At 40.1% G+C, this 12,053-nt stretch overlaps 1 protein-coding gene across 4 annotated transcripts in view; it reads right to left on the bottom strand.

The window, feature by feature from the left end:
* The window catches only part of LOC127370916 (A-kinase anchor protein 2), an 80,756-nt gene that overhangs the window by 42,329 nt on the left and 26,374 nt on the right, over positions 1-12,053 (bottom strand). The window lies entirely within an intron of this gene.

Here is a 12,053-nt window from a genome sequence, read left to right on the forward strand (position 1 = left end):
TCAAAGCTCTGTGAACCAAGTACCCTTCTTCACTGATACATGTATACCCTCAGAAAGTTTAGCCAAATTACACACAGTGTATATTACAATTATTAAATGAGGTAAAGTCATAAGATTTACATATATTTTGCAAGAGGGACAGGTCAGTACAGCAGAGCAGTAAGAAGCATTGCAGAAGCTGTAATGTGTGTGTGTGTGTGTGTGTGTGTGTGTGTGTGTGTGTGTGTGTGTGTGTGTGTGTGTGTGTGTTTGGAGTCACAGTAGAGTTGTTCTGCAGGAGGAAGTAAAGCTTTTCTTGGCTGCATCTGTCACACAAATCTGTTGTTTGTCTCCGCTGAATGTAATCACACACTACTCTAAATGGCATCTGGACACTGAACAAAACAGAAGACCACTTTCTTATCATAGAATTGGCCTTTTGTAACTGTGCCCTTAAGCCATTGTCTGGATCAAAATAATCGGCGCAGTTCGAGGTCGTTCAGTGTTACTTGTAAAGAGACAATTTAGAGGTCTATGTATTTTAAAACAACAGTGTATTGTCTCTTTCTACGGCAGGAATGTAACAAATATAGCAACATACAAGAAGGCTATTTTAACACCGCTGTCAATTCTGAAGAGAGCCAGCATCTTATCAGAGCGCATTGTCCATTATAATGCAGCATATCAGGCTCATGTTGGACTGGAACTTGATAGGAACTTGGCTGCTTAATCATTTATTTTGTTTATACCTATAGCATATTTATAAGTTTGTTGATATTAAGCAGGTGAAAGTAACTTATTACAACCTCGGTGCTTGTGCTGCTACTTTCAACACTCTTTCCTGTTCTTCTGTAGTTTCTAAACATTTTTTCCAACTTCACATTTGATTTTGATTTATGGTCTTGGAGTCTTAACATCAGTGAGACAGTGGTTATTTATAAATATAGTAATGTACATCCTATATTTACCTCTAGCCTTGTTGGTATGAGAAACAATCACCCAACCTTGGACTGAGCTGCAAGGACTGCACCACAATGTGTAATCAGTTGATGTAAGCAGACTACTTGAAATGTATTTGTAGACTATTCTGGACAAGAATTGTAACAAAGTAATGTGTGCAAAATGACTTGAAGTAAAGTCCTGACAATCTTACACACTCAGTCTGTCTTACACTTAGAACAGAACGGGCCGACAACCTGCCCTACACCACATATATCAGTACTGAGATGTAAAAAAAAAATTTACAGACATGAGATCAATTTAAAAGAAGAATGGACAAGATGAGAGAGGAAAGGTTTGGATGAGAGGAATGGTGCCAGAAGAAGGGTAGGCAGGTTTAAGGACAGATCAATCATTGGTAATGATTTAATTTAACAATATTATTCTACTATCTTATTCTTCTGAAAGTAGTATTTTCAGTATACTTTTACATAGTTCAGAGTCATTTTGAAGGAAAACCAATTCATTCTGATGGAACTGCATTGATTAGTTGTGCTCAGAAGTGCTGTGCTACATCGCTATACCTAGACCTTACTTTACTTATTGTGATAATTGAGTAATAGCTATTTAACCTTTCATTCAACAAACAAAAATCTACTGACTTGTATGTTGTATCAGGACAGCAGCAGAAACAGGAAACGAACTGGAGACATGTTTAAATCAATATGCACAATTATTATTAACAATAACAGGCACTAAAACTTGTCTTTCGATCAAACTGAGTCTCAGCAGGCAGTCATTTATAGTCAGTTTGACCAATAGCAAGCTGTTCTGACAAGTGCTGACCTTTGATGGAAGTGACAACCAGAGAGGCCAAAATTGAGGGCACTACTGTAATTAATTAGCTGTGTTGTATTTTCCACTTTTATTTGACCTCCTTTGTTGTAGCATAAACTGCTTGCAGACAGTTATGAGAAAGGAGTTAATATGACTTGTGAATAAACGTATCGTCCTGTTAGCGATCAAGATAGCTTGCAAACTGTCACTTGTGTGCTACAATATACAAATGAATGGAGCCATAAACCTCCAAAGATGCTGTTTTTGGACCGCTAACAAACAAACAAACTTGTTTGTCAGTCACTGTGCCCATCAGGTTGGAGATTGGGTCTTGTTTGACCCTCCCCTATGTCTTTTCGCTCTGTAGCAGCTGTCTGTACCCCGTTGCCTCTCATGTGGCTACTCTTCCCTGCTCCTCCCTATGTCATTTCCTTTTTTTTCCCTTTATGGTGGGAAATGGCTTTTACTTCTGCTTCCTGTAAGCTGCATGAGGTCTTGCCAAAGTGGGCAAGAAACACGTTTTGTGACCGGAGGGGGAAGCATGTTCCTCATGTTGACTACCTCACTACTGCTTCAGGCACTGTAAGGGGCGTCATACGAGGCAAATGTTAGAAATATTGGCGCATTTCATCATGTTGACATCTATTTTGCATAAATCCCTTAAACTGCTTATAACGCCATCCAGGAATAAATTGTTGTAGTAGTAATAAATACATTTTTAATTTAAATCCAAATCCTTCTCTCTGAGTACGACCTGTCCCGTCTAATGAAAAACTACTCTAATATCAGTTTTTATACTCTAGGGACTGTAATGTGGCACCTAATGAATTTACCCACTGTAAAAAATATTGAGTTAGTAAGACAGTTGGTAGGGAGGGTAGGTAAGAAGTGGCTAGGGAGAAGGATGTGGGAGAAGATAGGAACTAGGTGGAAGACAAATGGTTGAATATATAATAATATAAACATCATAATGCAGTCTACTGAAAGACCACAGCAGACTACATTATTCAGAAGTTGGATTAACACATTAAGCTTCTCAAAGGCAACATTTCCTACAAGATTAGATCACTGTGTCTTTGAATGTGTCAGCCCCCTGTATGGTCATTAACTTATGTTCAGAGCAAGAGAAACACACTGGTCATGTGTCTGGCACCCTCTAGTGATCAAACCTCAAACATGACCAAAACTGCAGGCACAGGAATGGAAGACCTAACATAATGGAACTGCTTTGTTTCATGACCCTTCCTATGGTAGAATCACTGCATTTGCCACTCTCCCCTCCCTAAAATAATATCAATCCTGAGCAGTGTTGTGTTATGAGGTAAAGAATGACGTGGTGCCATCGTTCAGTTTAGGGGTTTGTTACACCTGGTATTACTCTTTTGAGGGGATAAAAACCTACTTTGAATAAAGTTTATAAATCTTCCAGAAGGTCCCACCTTTCAGCAGATGTTACTTTAGTGCCCCTACCTGCTTTACTCATCATATGGTCTTTTTATAGCACGCAGTAAATACATTGTTACATAATTAATTACTATACAGTAAAGAGGGTTTATGTGTTTCGTGTGTTGTGTATGTGCGGCCATGACCTCACACTGTCCCTCCTCCCTTCCTCTACTTCTTCCTCTTCCTCTTTTTATACTTGTCTGGCGGTGTTACTATCTCTGTGGCAATCCTGAAAGAGACCAGTGATGTCACTGTCCCACCCTGTCAACCAACCGCAGGCCAGTTGCCATGGATACGCCCGGGTGGGCAGCAACTGCTTTCCACATCATACAGGAGGAGGAAGAGCAGACATCTGGTTTTATGTGTGGTGGATGTGGATGTGTGTGTGTGTGTGTGTGTGTGTGTGTGTGTGTGTGTGTGTGTGTGTGTGTGTGTGTGTGTGTGGTGTGTGTTTGTGTATGTGACACCCAGGCTGTTGGAGATACAAAGACAGACAAAAGCAATGACACACAGAGAAAGTCTAACCACATTGTGTATTTATACATGACGCTGCATGTGTGCCGTGTGGGATTGTAGAAAAATTGCTTTCTAGGTATAGTTCTTCTTGTACACTTCCAAGATTCTAAGCTGCTCTGAGGATGGAAGAATCTGATTGGCTAAGGTAAGCCTCAGTGGGTGGAGCCAAAGAGACAGTTTTTCCAAGCAGTCCATGGAGGTAGCCGGAGTAGTTTAAAAGTTAAAATGTATATAGGGAAGTTCAATATTGACTCAACATGTCCAATTAAAATAAAAATAATTGTAGTTCCTAAGTTATTCAGCATTCATAAGTAGTAAATTAAACTTGAATCAGTGATTTATAGCTCACTATAATGCATTCATATGTGGAGGCTGGTGTATAAACAGAAAATGAATGACAAAATAGCAAAACACAGTTGCATCAATGTAAACTAAGTCTCCATAGGAGAAGTTAGAATTCCATATATCTGCTTACAACTACCTTAGAATGTGATATGAACTATATATTTAATGTGAGTCAAAGAAAAGTGAAAAAAGTGAGCCAAAGAAGCTTTAGTGTGGTGATAGATGCATCCTCTGGTGGGATTCATATTTGACCTGTTATTCTAGCACTAGTCTTTTACAGATGAGATTACATTAATGGTTTCAAATAAAAGCAGTGATGATCTGGGAAGATTATCACATCTAACACCACTGCAATGAACATCAGTGGCCTCCACACTCAAGTAGCAAGCAAGACAGCTTCATATTTGCTTCCACCAAAGTCCTTACTAAAAATCCTGTTTTCCATTGCAAATTAGCTTGCTCACACTGAACAAAGTATTTCAAAAGACTACAAACACAACCTACAGTGTATTAACCAGTCACTGATCAAAGCTGTATCATGCATCTGCACTCTTTCCCTAGCTGTCACATACACGCAGGCACACTGACGCAAGTAGAGATTTAAAGCTGTCAAACAGGAGTCTACTTCTTCCGGTTTCTGTCCTGAGTGTTGATCTACCTCCCAGATCACAAACAGGATGCCAAGAGTGACACTTGGCTAACTGTCTTTGGCGAAAATCTACGCGATAAATCTACTGAAGATACATTTTATATCTCTTTCTATCTCTGTGCCAAGTCTTCATCCGTACCATTGTTTGCAGTTTAAAGGGTACAAACAGGCAAATTACAGGTTGTGCTGTAGGGAACATGACAGGCCAAGCAGAATAGATACTTATCTACACACTCAAAATACTCCATGAGAAATAGTAGTAGAAGTTACATGGAAAATATTACTTTTGTTATAATTTACCTGAGCTCAGATAAATGTCACAATATCCAATATTTCACAAATGTAGTGGAGTAATAATCAATACTGAAGTAGCACTTTATTATGTTTCACCTCTGTTATTATGTGGCAGTCTCTGTTAAGGTAACAAAAACTGCCGTTCCAGGTCACCCCAGTAGCCCCCCTGGTAGAGCTGGCGCCCCATGTTCCAAGGCTGGGTCCTTGCTGCTGTGACCATGGGTTCAACTCTGACCTGTGGTGCTTTGCTACGTGTCATCCCTTCTCGCTCTACCGCCTTTCCTATCACTCACAGACTGACTCCTTCCTCGATAGACTTCACTATCCATTAAAAGCCTAAAAAGCCCTCAAAAATATATTTAAAAAAACCCTAACACCGGTTCTTTAAATCCATGTACATAAGAGCCCATATTAAAATGCCCAACTGTATCGCAGATATAAACATTTTCACATCTGGGCCAACAGTTTTGGTCTCTACAGTTAAATTCCCTGTATATGACAACTGTATGGTAGGTGACATTTTATATAAATCACCCATTTAAACTTTATCAAGGCTTAGAGTTATGCATAACTAGTGTATAACCAGTCTTCATTCAGCCCTCCTCAGCTCCACCCACAGTCCACGTCTTTGTCTAAATCAGGACAGCCAAGATGGTGACGGCCAGAGTCGACCACAGTGAGCTTTCACACAGCTCTTCAGAAACCTTTTGGGTGATGTCATGGAGACCACGTATATTTTTAATGACACAGTCTGTGATAATATATCATAATATCCTACAGTGTTGTCTTTTAGTTACATTGAAGGGACTCGTGAAGGTGTTAATAACACGTCCAGTGGGTTTAAATAATAACATCCCTATGTCTGATTGATAGAAGAGCTGTCTTTGAGTCCCTGCTCTGTCCTTGAGCAGCTCCGTTGTATTATACTAAACGGCCTTAAATCATAACATTGAAAGCACTGTGGGCCGTGCTCTGAGTCTGTGAGACTCTGATGAAAGAACTCTTTCAAACATTTAATATCCAGGTCTTTCAAAAGATGAATCATTTTGAGTAGTTTAGTCTATGAAAAGTGTTGAAAATGTCTTGCATTAGAATATGAATATGAAACACATAAAAAGCAGCAAATCTGGAACCAGAAGCAATTTACTGATTATCAGAATCATAGCAGATTCATTTCTGACCTACTGTTTCAGCTCTCATTAAATATACATACAAATGCATCTTAAACTGTTTCTCATTAACATAAACAAAGCTCATTAATATTAATATAAAATTAATTTAGCTTCAAGCTAAATGCAATTCAGGCTCCATTAGTAAAATCATTTGTCGTCCACTCAGGGAATTTACTATGTATTTTATTCATGACATTCTCAGTTGAACCTATTTAAATTAAACTATAACATGTAAAAGAAAGGTGTGCAAGGATAAAAGCCAACAGACACTCCAGTGTCCCAAAGAAATGACAAGACATTTGTGTTTTTTGTTTGTTTGAGCGAATGGCCGTGACGAAGTACCTTTTCATTCCTCTGTATACACAACCTAAAACCTTTGCTTGAAAAGATCTGTTTTGACATCAAGATTGATATCAAATGCTAAATGTTTTTGGAGAGGTGAAACATGAACAGAGTGCGTTATTACTCAAAGTTTATCGTGAACTGGGACTTAAGTCTAAAAAGAAACAGGAGGCTGTGTTGGATCTGATTTTATCTGCAGTGAAATCATTGTTATGTCGTGCTCTTAAATCCAGTCTATCCAAACATAGTGTCTTGGTCTGAACTGTATCACATTCTTTTTTCTCTTTTGGACTCATTTTATTGTGGTGTCTGCACTTTGTTTTCACTGCAGATGCATTCCGGTCAAGATAAAATTGTTTCTGAAATGCCTATAAGCTCAGAAAAGGGCTACAAACTGCACTGCCAGACAACTGAACTGCAGAGAAATGATCTGAACTGCATCACACTTTTCTGGTCAGTTTAAAACTATGTGCTCTCACGCGGCCACTGAGGCAAAAGACAAATATTCTTAGAACGTTATGTAACACGATACAGGGCACTTCAATGGGCTTGTTGCAATAAGTATAGTTAGCTGTAGATAGATAACTAGACTCCCTGTTGGACCTCATGTATGCTACAGACTCTTCAGCACAGTTTAGAACAGAGGGTTCCTGGTCGGGTAATTGATTGATAGTTAGATACGATTAGATAAAATGTTATTGATATCCTGGAGAGAAATAAGGTCTCTGCAGCTGCAGAATTCAGAGGGGAAGTTAGGAATAATAGTCTTGGCACAGAGAGCCTACACAAACAGGACAAAAGAAAAGAAAACATTGTGTGAATGGGTAAATATGTTACAAATACATTTTAAGGAATAGCTTGGCATCTTGGGGACTTTGCTTTCCTAATGAGAGTTAGATGAGAAAATAGATACATCCAGCAGCTGGTTAGCTCAGCTTAGCATGAAAACTGTGTACAAGGGGAAACAGCTAGGCTCTGTAAGTAAGTCTCATCTACACCTTGAGGTTGCCAGGTAACCAGCAGAGACTCCAGGAAGCTACTGTGTCCCAGCTAAGAAATTGCGATGTGACGTTTTTACATGTCGGTTTTTGTACGGATTAAACAAACTACATATATTGTGTAAAAGTAGTGCACTTTGGAGGTGCTGGAAGGTGGATTTTTGTTACTTTTGGACCGAACTGAGCTAGCTGTTTGCCCGTTTCCGGTCTTTGTGCTATAATAACTACATGCTGGCTGTAGCTTCATACTTAACACACATTATAGTAGACTGTTAGAGTGGAAAGTAGTCCCTACTAACTTAGTTACTTAGATTGGGGTAACGTAATATAAAATACATACACTGTAAGTATATGTTAAGAAAAGGTAAACACATAAAGAGGTTAGGTATACAGTATTGCAGATGCACGGGCTCATCTTGCTGCAGTGGCCTACTTCTCCTCAATGCTGCAAAATATAACAGAACTTAAATACAAACTCTTATTATATATTATATATCTTATAATCTTAAATGATACTACACTCTCTGATTTCTGAAAAGACAGGTAAGAAAATCTCGAACAAGTTGAGAAACTTGTCTGTGGGAGGAAACGCAGTATAAAAACCGCACTGCTCGCCTGCAATGATGGCTACATCTGCATAGGGCTGTCTGCGCAACATGAAACAAGCAATAATCCAAAAGTAGCACGGTGTGGGTACGCGTCGGGGCCAGTGCCACATTGTGAAAGGGCCTATTGCTGCTGTATCCCTCTCTCTGTTTACTTAGCCTGTCCGTGTAATGATAGGGATATCTGTACAACTACCACTGCTGCCGCCACACTCTCTCATTCTGTCTCCCTCTGTCTGTTTGTTCTCCAGGCTCTGCAAAGTAAGCGTCTTCTCCTGCACACAATGGCTGCTATTTCGTTTGGTTACAACAGGGGAAACTACCACACAAACTGCCTCTATGTTACCTCTCTCCTTTTTCTTTCTCTCTGTCTGTGCCCAATGACCGTAGGTATGTGTATGAAGTAGCCCGTACAAAGATTGCACTGTTCGCTCTTTTTCCCCGTCACTTTATGTGATTTCCAGTTTAAGGTCAACAGCAGGCAGCTCTTACGACACCACACAAAGACACTGCTGTCGTCCTTACGTCTTTGTGTTTTGTTTTCTACAATGTGTTTTCCATTAAGTCTGCATAAGTATGGATAATCTGAAGGGACGCTTGTTCTTTCTTGCTTCTTTTCTGTTTTTTCTTCATGCATTTAAAGCTCAGTAGCAATGGAGTTGTTCTTCGCAGACCGATATAGCTGTTCCTCCTCTTTCTTTCACTCTGGTTTATGGGTTCTCCAGTGCATGAAACGATACAAGCATCTATAAAAGGGCTGCTGCTTTTGTCTTTGTTGCTTTCTGTCATTAAAATGTCCACCAGTGCATGGGTTATTAGTCTAGCAGCCATTAAAGTAGGACGGACAAGATGTCTGGGCTTCTGTGCTTTTGGTTACAAGACGGTGGAGTCCATTTCAGAAATGTTTAGAGGTGGAAGAAGGTGAGGAATCAGGCTTATTCATGATTATAGCCCTCTCTCTCTCTCTCTCTCTCTCTCTCTCTCTCTCTCTCTCTCTCTCTCTCTCACACACACACAGATAAAGCTATATCCATATTTGTCCCAGCTATTCACCTCTGTCCCTATCAGTGGTGGAAAGACTCAGGTTGCCTGGGTTACGGGATATTCTGGGATGGTGTCCCACAGAGTGCAAATATAGATGCCACACCCTCTGCCTGAAATGCACACACATACACACACACATCAGACATAGGTGTGGGCTGTCTATTAGTGTCCTGTCCTGTTCAAAACATCTAAATAGAAATATCCCCCATTATCACAGCATGACATCACACCTAAATGAAAGACAGTTTTTAAAGGTTTTTCATAATTTAGACTTAAGGTTGACGTTTTGTGGTAATTTAGTTAAATAGTGTTGTTACAGGGTTTCAAGTTTAAGATTTGCGTGACTGAAGGCACTCCTTAGACTCCCACGCTCTGTGACTTTATTTTACCCACTGGAGAAGAATGTTTTCTGAAAGCCTCGAGAATTGAATCCCAGACAGCTGAGCTCCTCTTAAAGCAATTTCCAGCGCACATCTGAGACCCTGGTTCACAATGGTAATTGCTTGAGAACTGCTTCTGCAGCATAGCTTGCATATAAACAAGCTTTGTTCCATTCAATGCTAAACTTTGGTTGTGTGGAGAGGGTAGGGTTCTAGATGGTAATATATGGTACTGGTATATTGACTGAATATGCAAAAGTAAAGGAACGTTTACAATTACTTACATTGTGCCTAAAATAAAACAAGGGACACGTCACAAAGCATCCAAGTACTTCACCTAGTCAGAAACTTCCTGGCAGCCTGGAAAAGAAAAGCCATTCGTGATTTTTCTGACTCATCTTGGCTGATTTGGGAACTAGCTGTGGTTGTGCAAACTGAGCATTTAACTTATGGCACTGAGTTTTGAAAATACAGAATGTATTCATCCTTGAGATACTGCTTTGGTTTTCTTCTTCCTGTTTGTTGTGGCATACTGTGGAACTAAATAAAGCCGGAATTGGCTGCACTCTGAACGCTGGGGGGGAAAAAAAGTCAAACCAGACCAAAAACACATGCCAGTGTAGCACAGTAAAGCGTTATCTTTGTGGTTTTAATTGCTTTTGTAAGCAACTGCAATATCTCCTCTTTGAAACAGAGTATCAGACAACAAGTCTATTCAACAGCAGCTGAATGAAGTGATTCACACAAAGCGGTTCCACAATCACAACTGTACTTTTGGCTACAATGCTCTCTCTTTGACCATTCACTGCTGTTCTGTTTATGCCGGAGCTAAATGTTATCCTGGTGTTCGTGGCAACGTACGATGCTGATGTTATTTCAGCGGCTGTGATAAGCTACGGTAGCTGCTGGCTAACAGAGACTCTTTCATGCAGAGATTTGATAGATGAGGAGGTGGAGCCTGACTCACCGATGCCAAATTGACCCGGAGCCTCTCCACAAGCCTCCTTTTCTGACCGCGCTCTGATCTCCATCGCTCACACATGAACTATGAAATAATAAATCATCAAATAATACACTGCATGCTTGGCTGACTAGTTTGAGCTTTTCTACTTCCACTCCACTATCCTTTTTTTTATTTTACTTTTTGGCGATGCAGCAGTATGCGTCTGTCTAATATGTTCCTCTACTCTTTGCTGCAGTTTCTGCTGCTTTAGGCTGTGTTCTATTTGTTCTCTTTTGGTATTTGGCTTTCCTAAAACACACTGAGGAAAAAAAATCCCATTTTAAGGCTTTTCCTTTTTGCCCCTGCACTTTTACTTTCCTCAGATACTTTTCAAGGGCGTTCTTGTCCACGCTATTGTAGATGCATGCAAAGAGGCAAAGTCAGCATCTTTGCTGGGCCTATCAAACGTCTAAGCTCTTTTTCAGCACATAAAGGCATGCAAACAAAGAAACACTGTTGATGTAGGAATGTGAGATACAGTTCAGTCTCATCTCTATGGAAAACTATATTTGCCAACTGTGCATTTTTACTTTGGGTCCCAATACACATAAAGTGTTAAATCACCACTTCAGGAAAAATCTAATAAATCTTCTCTAGCGTACTGCTTGCGGACAGCTCCTTAAAAAAAAAAAAAAAAAAAAAAAAAAACATGATTCCAAAATGCTTGTCCTGTCTCAGAGAGGACAAGGTGCGGCCCTGTCTAATTCTCACACCCTGCGAATGGAAAACGCTCGCAGCCCGGTATACACAGCATCACGATGGCAAGAGCCAGCTGCCACTTTATTCATAGCACTGATGATCTCATGCCCCAAATTCATTGGGGAGTAAGTGACTATCTAACAGCAATGCTTGATGGGAATCAGGAAGCTCCTCCCAGAGACACAAACGCAGGAAGTGCCCACAGAATCACATCACACACTCTTTTTTCGCCCCTTTTTCTACCTTCTCACTCTCTTCCTCAAGCAATTACGCCCTGCTTTCACTTGTTCTATCTTTCTGTTTCTGCTTTGTGAGTTTCCCTCTTTCTTTCCTCCAACTCTTCCATCTATTCTTCTCTTCCTCCATACATTGTCAGCTCTTGTGTTATCTGTTTTTAGAGTAGATACGTATATGTGCAGCAGCTCTTGGTGTCTGTTTTCACATCAAAGCACGAGAAAAATGTAGATTTTGCTCTTAGGTTACAGAATCCCACACCCCCGATACTTCTCCAGTTACGGTGAGTGTGAGTGCATACTTTAACCGCTGTACAGTATGAGTGTGTTGGTGCTGAGCCTCATATAGCCTCACTAAATTAGAGCTCCAAACTGGGACTTTGGTTTGATGCTTCAAATATAGCTGATGTAATTAAAGAATACTATTGTTCAGAGTTTGATATATAGCTATCTGCATTTCCCCTTTGCAGCTTTAAGTGTCCCAGCTCTTGGTTGTGCTATCACGTGTGACGCATACTGTATCTCTTGTTTTCTAATCAGTGGAAAAGTGGAAAAAGCTGGCTGAAGTCTCA

Source organism: Dicentrarchus labrax, unplaced genomic scaffold (assembly GCF_905237075.1).
Source record: "Dicentrarchus labrax unplaced genomic scaffold, dlabrax2021, whole genome shotgun sequence".
Lineage (NCBI taxonomy): Eukaryota > Metazoa > Chordata > Actinopteri > Moronidae > Dicentrarchus > Dicentrarchus labrax.